This window comes from Aedes aegypti, chromosome 1 (genome assembly GCF_002204515.2).
Source record: "Aedes aegypti strain LVP_AGWG chromosome 1, AaegL5.0 Primary Assembly, whole genome shotgun sequence".
NCBI lineage: Eukaryota > Metazoa > Arthropoda > Insecta > Diptera > Culicidae > Aedes > Aedes aegypti.
The window spans coordinates 277335805-277345283 of record NC_035107.1 but is presented as its reverse complement, the minus strand read 5'-3'; positions in this window follow the sequence as shown (position 1 = coordinate 277345283).

The window sequence follows — 9479 nt, the reverse complement described above, 5'->3', positions numbered from 1 at the left end:
TAGCGGCATCTGTGGGTTTTGCTCCATGGCACAGAATTGTACATTCTTTTAATAATGAATTAGCGAAGCATCTTCCTACCTTCCTACCCGTACGCTTCCCAATTCCCAACCAGGACATTCTTGTAAGCGTTCCTCACGAGCCACCTACGTTAATGATTTATGAGACTCTGGAAGCAGTCGTGTCGTGGTTGTTCTTCGTCGAGAATCCACCGTTTCCAGCGAACTTGTTGAGTGGAAACACAAACGGAAGCCTGAAAGGTATACACGGTTACTGTTTGGTTGTCGTCATCCTCAACCGAGCTTGGAATGACCGAAAACCGAGTTAACCGACATGTGGTGAAAATATTAACTGTGGCACATTGCTCACGTGTGGGCCGCACTTCAGAGTGCTTATGAAACTGCGTTCGTTGTTACTGTGGATGTCGTCAGGTTAGGTTACATAGGGAGCCTAACGCGAAGCAACGCACCGGCGCCGGCTGCTTTATGATGAAGGGTGATGATGAAAACGAGCCCTGGATTGTTGTGCTAAACAGGACGTGTGTATGATACGTTGAACGAGTGGCTTTGGTCATGGGCGTGTTTAGAAGGAGGCAGAAAAGGTATAACTTCAACTTTTTTCCGAAAATGTTTCGAAATTCTTCAGAGTGTATGCCTTGGGCTATTTATATGGAAGAGCTTTTCTATCTAGAAGCTGGAAGATCTTTTCTAAAGCTAAAAGCTAAAGAAGCTAAAAGAGTTTCTCTTCCAGAAACTGGACGTGAAGCTATTCCAAAAGCTGAACGAGCTTCTCTTCCAGCATCTGGATAGCCTCTTTTCTAGAAGCTGGAAGAGCTTATAAGTAACTGTAAGAGCTTCTCTTCCAGAAGCTGGAAAAGCTTCTTTTACATAAGCTTTTCCATTTCATTGCCATTCCATTTCCTTTCCATTGCTATTTCTTTGACATTTCATTGCCAATATATTATTATTCCGTTGCCATTCTCTTTAGCTTCAATTTCGTTTTGATTACATTTCCATCTTTCCATTTAGATTTCATTTAAATTATCATTTCGCATCCATTTTGCTTCCATTTCGCTTTCAATTCGTTTTCATTTCGCTTTCATTTCGCTTTCATTTCGCTTTCATATCGCTTCCATTTCACTACAAATTCGATTTCAATTTGCTTCCATTTCGCACTCGATTTCGATCCATTTCACTTGCATTTTGCTGCTATTTTTCTACATTTCGCTTTCTTATGCATTTTTGTCGCTTCCATTTCGCTTCCATTTCGCTTACACTGGCCTCCTTTTCGCTTCCATTTTGCTACCATTTTGCTCATGTTTTGCTTTGCATACATTCGTTTTTATTTCCCTTCCATTTCACTTCCATTTCAATAACATTTTGCTTTCATTTCCTTTCTATTTCGCTTCCATTTCACTTTAATTTCACTTCTATTTTGCCTCCATTTCGCTTCCATTTTGCTTCCCTTTTGATTCCATTTCGTTTTCATTTTGCTTTCGTTTCGCTTTCATTTCGCTTCCATTTTGTTTTAATTTCGTTTTTATTTTGCTTCCATTTTGCACTCATTTCGCTTCCATTTCACTCTAATCCACTCCATTTAGCTTCAATTTTGTTTCCATTTTGCTACTATATTGCTCTATTTTTTTTTTCTTTTTTTGCTTCTTTCATTGTTTTGTTTCGATTTAGCATTTGCTTTAATTTTGTTTCAATTTCATTTCCATTTTTCTCACAATTCGCTTTCATTTCAATTGAATTGTTCGTCTTTTTTTGCTTCATTTCGCTCCCATTTCACTTCTATTTCGTTTCCATTTTGCTTCTATATCGCTGTCATTTGCATTTCGCTTTTCTTTTGCTTCCAATTCGCTACGATTTCAAATCAATTTTTCTTCCATTTAACATTTTTTTTAACTTCTATTTTGCATTATTGCATTATTTTCCATTTTGTTTTAATTTTGCTTTTATTCCGCTTTCATATCGCTTCCATTTTGCTTCAATTTCGCATCGATTTTGCTTTAATTTTGCTTGGTTTTTATATGTTGCTCCTTTAGCTTTTGGTTTGAATTCGCCTTCATTTCGCTTTCATTTCGATTTCATTACACTTTCATTTAGCTTAAATTTTGCATTCTTTTTGATCTTATTTCGCTTTAAAATCGCATAAGTTTCGATTTCATTCCGCATTCATGTCAATCTCATTTCGCTTCCATTCTGCTCTCAATTTTCGTAATTTTCACTTCTTTTTCCCTTCATTTTCACTCCCAGTTTGCTTCCATTTGCCTTTAATATCGCTTTCATCTCGTTTTCAATTCGTTATCGTTACTTCCTTTTTTGCTTATAGTTTACTTCGATTTTGCTTTCCTTTCACTTCCATTTCGAATTCATTTCGTTTCTCTATCATATATGCATTTCAATCATATTTCGTTTGCATTTTGCTTTCATTTCATGTCTGATTCGATAACATTTCGACTTTCTTCTGTTCTTATTTCCCTTTTATATTGGCTTCTATTTCACTTCCACGTTGCTTTTTTTTCACTACTGTATCGCTTTCATTTCTTTCCTTTTCGCTTCCATTTCGCTGTCTTCCAGAAGCTGGAAGAGTTTCAGGTACAGGAGCTGGATGAGCTTTTCTTCCAGAAGCTGAAAGAGCCTATTTTCCAGAAGTGAAAAAGCTTATCCTCCAGAAACTGGAAGAGCTTTTCTTTCAAAAGCTACATATACTTCTCTTCCAGAAGCCGGAATAGTTTCTCTTCCAGAAACTGGAAGAGCTTCTCTTTCAGAAGCTGGATGAGTTTCTCTTTCAGAAGCTGGAAGAGCTTCTCGTCCAGAAGCTGCAAGAGCTTCTCGTCCAGAAGCTGCAAGAGTATCTCTTCCAGAAGCTGGAAGAGTTTCTCTTCCAGAAACTGGAAGAGCTTCTCTTCCAGAAGCTGGAAAAACTTCCAGACGCTTAAAACGCTTCCCTTAAAAAAACTGAAAACCTTCTTTTCCAGAAGCTGAAAAAGCTTCTCTTCCAGACTCTGAAAAAGCTTCTGTTTCAGAAGCTGAAAAAGCTTCTCTTCCAGAAGCTGGAAGAGCTTTTTACCAGAAGCTGGAACAGCTTTTTTTTCCAGAAGCTGGAAAACTTTACTTCCAGAAGCTGGAAAAATTTACTTCCAGAAGATTTAAAACTTTACTTCCAGAAGCTGGTAGAGCTTCTCTTCCAGAAGCTGGAAGAGCCTCTCTTCCAGAAGCTGGAAGAGCTTCTCTTCCAGAAGCTGGAAGAGCTTCTCTTCCAGAAGCTGGAAGAGCTTCTCTTCCAGAAGTTGGAAGAGCTTCTCTTCCAGAAGCTGGAAGAGCTTCTCTTCCAGAAGCTGGAAGAGCTTCTCTTACAGAGGCTAGAAGAGTTTATCTTTCAGAAGCTGGAAGAGTTTCCGGACGCTTAAAAAGCTTCCCTTAAAAAAGCTCAAAAGCTTTTTCTCCAGAAGCTGGAAAAGCTTCTCTTCCAGACGCTGGAAAAGCTTCTGTTTCAGAAGCTGAAAAAGCTTCTCTTACAGAAGCTGGAAGAGATTTTTATCAGAAGCTGGAACAGCTTTTTTCCAGAAGCTGGAAGAGTTTCTCTTATAGAAGCTGGAAAAGCTTCTCTTCCAGAAGCTGGAAAACTTTACTTCCAGAAGCAATGCAAGAGCTTCTCTTGCAGAAGCAGGAAGAGCTTTTCTTTCAGAAGCTGGAGGAGCTTCTCGTACAGAAGCTGGAAGAGCTTCTCGTCCAGAAGCTGGAAGAGCCTCGTTTCCAGGAGCTGGAAGAGCTTCTCTTCCAGGAGCTGGAAGAGCTTCTCTTCCAGGAGCTGGAAGAGCTTCTCTTCCAGGAACAGGAAAAGCTTCTTTTCCAGGAGCTGGAAGAGCTTCTCTTCCAGGAGCTGGAAGAGCTTCTCTTCCAGGAGCTGGAAGAGCTTCTCTTCCAGGAGCTGGAAGAGCTTCTCTTCCAGGAACAGGAAAAGCTTCTCTTCCAGGAGCTGGAAGAGCTTCTCTTCCAGGAGCTGGAAGAGCTTCTTGCCCAGAAACTGGAAGAGCTTATCTTTCAGAAGCTGAAAGAGTTCCAGACGCTTAAAAAGCTTCCTTTAAAAAAGCTGAAAAGCTTCTTTTCCAGAAGCTAGAAAAGCTTCTCTTCCAGACGCTGGAAAAGCTTCTGTTTCAGAAGCCGAAAAAGCTTCTCTTCCAACCTCTGAAAAAGCTTCTGTTTCAAAAGCTGAAAAAGCTTTTCTTACAGAAGCTGGAAGAGCTTTTTACCAGAAGCTGGAAGAGTTTCTCTTATGGAAGCTGGAAGAGCTTCTCTGCCAGAAGCTGGAAAACTTTTCTTCCAGAAGCTGGAAGAGCTTCTCGTTCAGAAGCTGAAAGAGCTTCTCTTTCAGGAGCTGGAAGAGCTTCTCTTCCAGAGGCTGGAAGAGCTTCTCTTCCAGAGGCTAGAAGAGCTTATCTTTCAGAAGCTGGAAGAGCTTTCAGACGCTTAAAAAGCTTCCCTTAAAAAAGCTGAAAAGCTTTTTTCCAGAAGCTGGAAAAGCTTCTCTTCCAGACGCTGAAAAAGCTTCTGTTTCAAAAGCTGAAAAAGCTTCTCTTACAGAAGCTGGAAGAGCTTTTTACCAGAAGCTGGAAGAGCTTTTTTCCAGAAGCTGGAAGAGTTTCTCGTCCAGACGCTGGAAAAACTTCTGTTTCAGAAGCTGAAAAAGCTTCTCTTCCAGCCTCTGAAAAAGCTTCTGTTTCCAAAGCTGAAAAAGCTTCTCTTACAGAAGCTGGAAGAGCTTTTTACCAGAAGTTGGAACAGCTTTTTTCCAGAAGCTGGAAGAGTTTCTCTTATGGAAGCTGGAAGAGCTTCTCTGCCAGAAGCTGGAAAACTTTTCTTCCAGAAGCTGGAAGAGCTACTCTTTCAGAAGCTGAAAGAGTTCCAGACGCTTAAAAAGCTTCCCTTAAAAAAGCTGAAAAGCTTCTTTTCCAGAAGCTTGAAAAGCTTCTCTTCCAGACGCTGGAATAGCTTCTGTTTCAGAAGCCGAAAAAGCTTCTCTTCCTGCCTCTGAAAAAGATTCTGTTTCAAAAGCTGAAAAAGCTTTTTACCAGAAGCTGGAATAGTTTCTCTTATGGAAGCTGGAAGAGCTTCTCTGCCAGAAGCTGGAAAACTTTACTTCCAGAAGCTGGAAGAGCTTCTCTTCCAGAAGCTGGAAGAGCTTCTCGTTCAGAAGCTGAAAGAGCTTCTCTTTCAGGAGCTGGAAGAGCTTCTCTTCCAGAGGCTGGAAGAGCTTCTCTTCCAGAGGCTGGAAGAGCTTCTCTTCCAGAGGCTAGAAGAGCTTATCTTTCAGAAGCTGGAAGAGCTTTCAGACGCTTAAAAAGCTTCCCTTAAAAAAGCTGAAAAGCTTTTTTCCAGAAGCTGGAAAAGCTTCTCTTCCAGACGCTGAAAAAGCTTCTGTTTCAAAAGCTGAAAAAGCTTCTCTTACAGAAGCTGGAAGAGCTTTTTACCAGAAGCTGGAAGAGCTTTTTTCCAGAAGCTGGAAGAGTTTCTCGTCCAGACGCTGGAAAAACTTCTGTTTCAGAAGCTGAAAAAGCTTCTCTTCCAGAAGCTGGAAGAGCTTTTTACCAGAAGCTGGAACAGCTTTTTTTCCAGAAGCTGGAAAACTTTACTTCCAGAAGCTGGAAAACTTTACTTCCAGAAGATGGAAAACTTTACTTCCAGAAGATGGAAAACTTTACTTCCAGAAGCTGGAAGAGCTTCTCTTCCAGGAGCTGGAAGAGCTTCTCTTCTAGAAGCCGGAAGAGCTTCTCTTCCAGAAGCCGGAAGAGCTTCTCTTCCAGAAGCTGGTAGAGCTTCTCTTCCAGAAGCTGGAAAAGCTTCTCTTCCAGACGCTGGAAAAGCTTCTGTTTCAGAAGCTGAAAAAGCTTCTCTTACAGAAGCTGGAAGAGATTTTTATCAGAAGCTGGAACAGCTTTTTTCCAGAAGCTGGAAGAGTTTCTCTTATAGAAGCTGGAAAAGCTTCTCTTCCAGAAGCTGGAAAACTTTACTTCCAGAAGCAATGCAAGAGCTTCTCTTGCAGAAGCAGGAAGAGCTTTTCTTTCAGAAGCTGGAAGAGCTTCTCTTCCAGGAGCTGGAAGAGCTTCTCTTCCAGGAACAGGAAAAGCTTCTCTTCCAGGAGCTGGAAGAGCTTCTCTTCCAGGAGCTGGAAGAGCTTCTCTTCCAGGAGCTGGAAGAGCTTCTCTTCCAGGAGCTGGAAGAGCTTCTCTTCCAGGAACAGGTAAAGCTTCTCTTCCAGGAGATGGAAGGGCTTCTCTTCCAGGAGCTGGAAGAGCTTCTCTTCCAGGAGCTGGAAGAGCTTCTCTTCCAGGAGCTGGAAGAGCTTCTTGCCCAGAAACTGGAAGAGCTTATCTTTCAGAAGCTGAAAGAGTTCCAGACGCTTAAAAAGCTTCCTTTAAAAAAGCTGAAAAGCTTCTTTTCCAGAAGCTAGAAAAGCTTCTCTTCCAGACGCTGGAAAAGCTTCTGTTTCAGAAGCCGAAAAAGCTTCTCTTCCAGCCTCTGAAAAAGATTCTGTTTCAAAAGCTGAAAAAGCTTCTCTTACAGAAGCTGGAAGAGCTTTTTACCAGAAGCTGGAAGAGTTTCTCTTATGGAAGCTGGAAGAGCTTCTCTGCCAGAAGCTGGAAAACTTTTCTTCCAGAAGCTGGAAGAGCTTCTCTTCCAGAAGCTGGAAGAGCTTCTCGTTCAGAAGCTGAAATAGCTTCTCTTTCAGGAGCTGGAAGAGCTTCTCTTCCAGAGGCTGGAAGAGCTTCTCTTCCAGAGGCTAGAAGAGCTTATCTTTCAGAAGCTGGAAGAGCTTTCAGACGCTTAAAAAGCTTCCCTTAAAAAAGCTGAAAAGCTTTTTTCCAGAAGCTGGAAAAGCTTCTCTTCCAGACGCTGAAAAAGCTTCTGTTTCAAAAGCTGAAAAAGCTTCTCTTACAGAAGCTGGAAGAGCTTTTTACCAGAAGCTGGAAGAGCTTTTTTCCAGAAGCTGGAAGAGTTTCTCGTCCAGACGCTGGAAAAACTTCTGTTTCAGAAGCTGAAAAAGCTTCTCTTCCAGCCTCTGAAAAAGCTTCTGTTTCCAAAGCTGAAAAAGCTTCTCTTACAGAAGCTGGAAGAGCTTTTTACCAGAAGTTGGAACAGCTTTTTTCCAGAAGCTGGAAGAGTTTCTCTTATGGAAGCTGGAAGAGCTTCTCTGCCAGAAGCTGGAAAACTTTTCTTCCAGAAGCTGGAAGAGCTTCTCTTTCAGAAGCTGAAAGAGTTCCAGACGCTTAAAAAGCTTCCTTTAAAAAAGCTGAAAAGCTTCTTTTCCAGAAGCTAGAAAAGCTTCTCTTCCAGACGCTGGAAAAGCTTCTGTTTCAGAAGCCGAAAAAGCTTCTCTTCCAGCCTCTGAAAAAGATTCTGTTTCAAAAGCTGAAAAAGCTTCTCTTACAGAAGCTGGAAGAGCTTTTTACCAGAAGCTGGAAGAGTTTCTCTTATGGAAGCTGGAAGAGCTTCTCTGCCAGAAGCTGGAAAACTTTACTTCCAGAAGCTGGAAGAGCTTCTCTTCCAGAAGCTGGAAGAGCTTCTCTTCCAGAAGCTGGAAGAGCTTCTCGTTCAGAAGCTGAAAGAGCTTCTCTTTCAGGAGCTGGAAGAGCTTCTCTTCCAGAGGCTGGAAGAGCTTCTCTTCCAGAGGCTAGAAGAGCTTATCTTTCAGAAGCTGGAAGAGCTTTCAGACGCTTAAAAAGCTTCCCTTAAAAAAGCTGAAAAGCTTTTTTCCAGAAGCTGGAAAAGCTTCTCTTCCAGACGCTGAAAAAGCTTCTGTTTCAAAAGCTGAAAAAGCTTCTCTAACAGAAGCTGGAAGAGCTTTTTACCAGAAGCTGGAAGAGCTTTTTTCCAGAAGCTGGAAGAGTTTCTCGTCCAGACGCTGGAAAAACTTCTGTTTCAGAAGCTGAAAAAGCTTCTCTTCCAGCCTCTGAAAAAGCTTCTGTTTCCAAAGCTGAAAAAGCTTCTCTTACAGAAGCTGGAAGAGCTTTTTACCAGAAGTTGGAACAGCTTTTTTCCAGAAGCTGGAAGAGTTTCTCTTATGGAAGCTGGAAGAGCTTCTCTGCCAGAAGCTGGAAAACTTTTCTTCCAGAAGCTGGAAGAGCTTCTCTTTCAGAAGCTGGAAGAGCTTCTCTTCCAGAAGCTGAATGAGCTTTTCTTCCAGAAGCTGGAAAAGCTTTTCTTCCAGAAGCTGGAAAAGCTTCTCGTACAGAAGCTGCAAGAGCTTCTCGTACAGAAGCTGCAAGAGCTTCTCGTCCAGAAGCTGGATGAGCTTCTCTTTCAGGAGCTGGATGAGCTTCTCTTCCAGGAGCTGGAAAAGATTCTCGTCCAGAGGCTAGAAGAACTTATCTTTCAGAAGCTGGAAGAGCTTCCAGACGCTTAAAAAGCTTCCCTTAAAAAAGCTGAAAAGTTTTTTTTTTTCAGAAGCTGGAAAAGCTTCTCTTCCAGACGCTGGAAAAGCTTCTGTTTCAGAAGTTGAAACAGCTTCTCTTACAGAAGCTGGAAGAGCTTTTTACCAGAAGCTGGAACAGCTTTTTTTTTCCAGAAGTTGGAAGAGTTTCTCTTCCAGAAGCTGGAAAACTTTACTTCCAGAAGCTGGAAGAGCTTCGTTTCCAGAAGCTGGAAGAGCTTCTCTTCCAGAAGCAGGAAGAGCTTTTCTTCCAGAAGCTGGAGGAGCTTCTCGTACAGAAGCTGGAAGAGTTTCTCGTCCAGAAGCTGGAAGAGCTTCTCTTCCAGGAGCTGGAAGAACTTCTCTTCCAGAAGTTGGAAGAGTATCTCTTCCATAAGTTGGAACAGCTTCTCTTCCTAGAGTTGGAAGAGTTCCTCTTCCAGGAGCTGGAAGAGTTTCTCTTCCAGGAGCTGGAAGAACTTCCAGACGCTTAAAACGCTTCCCTTAAAAAAGCTGAAAAGCTTTTTTCCAGAAGCTGAAAAAGCTTCTCTTCCAGACTCTGAAAAAGCTTCTGTTTCAGAAGCTGAAAAAGCTTCTCTTCCAGAAGCTGGAAGAGCTTTCAACCAGAAGCTGGAACACCTTTTTTCCAGAATCTGGAAAGCTTTACTTCCAGAAGCTGGAAAACTTTACTTAATTAGAAGCTGAAAGAGCTTCTCTTCCAGCACAGATTTCAGGTATCCTAAGTCCATTGGGGATCTCGCACCTTTAGCATTCTTCATTTCGTGACTGTCGATAAGTTTTTCAATGTACTGTTACAAACGAATCGTGAAGACTCCTTGCTTCCGTTTTACCTCCAATCCTAGGAAATGGCACACGGGTCCCAGCGACGTTAACTCAAACTCCGCTTTCAAGCTGTCGAATATATTTGCAATTTCCTTCTCCGATGCTTACGCTTGCAGAATGTCATCTACGAATGCAACAGGTACACCTCGCAGTCGGCTCCACGGACATAAAGATAGAATTTAAAATTAGACGCCCTAAATCCAAGATTCGATAGAACCTCGTT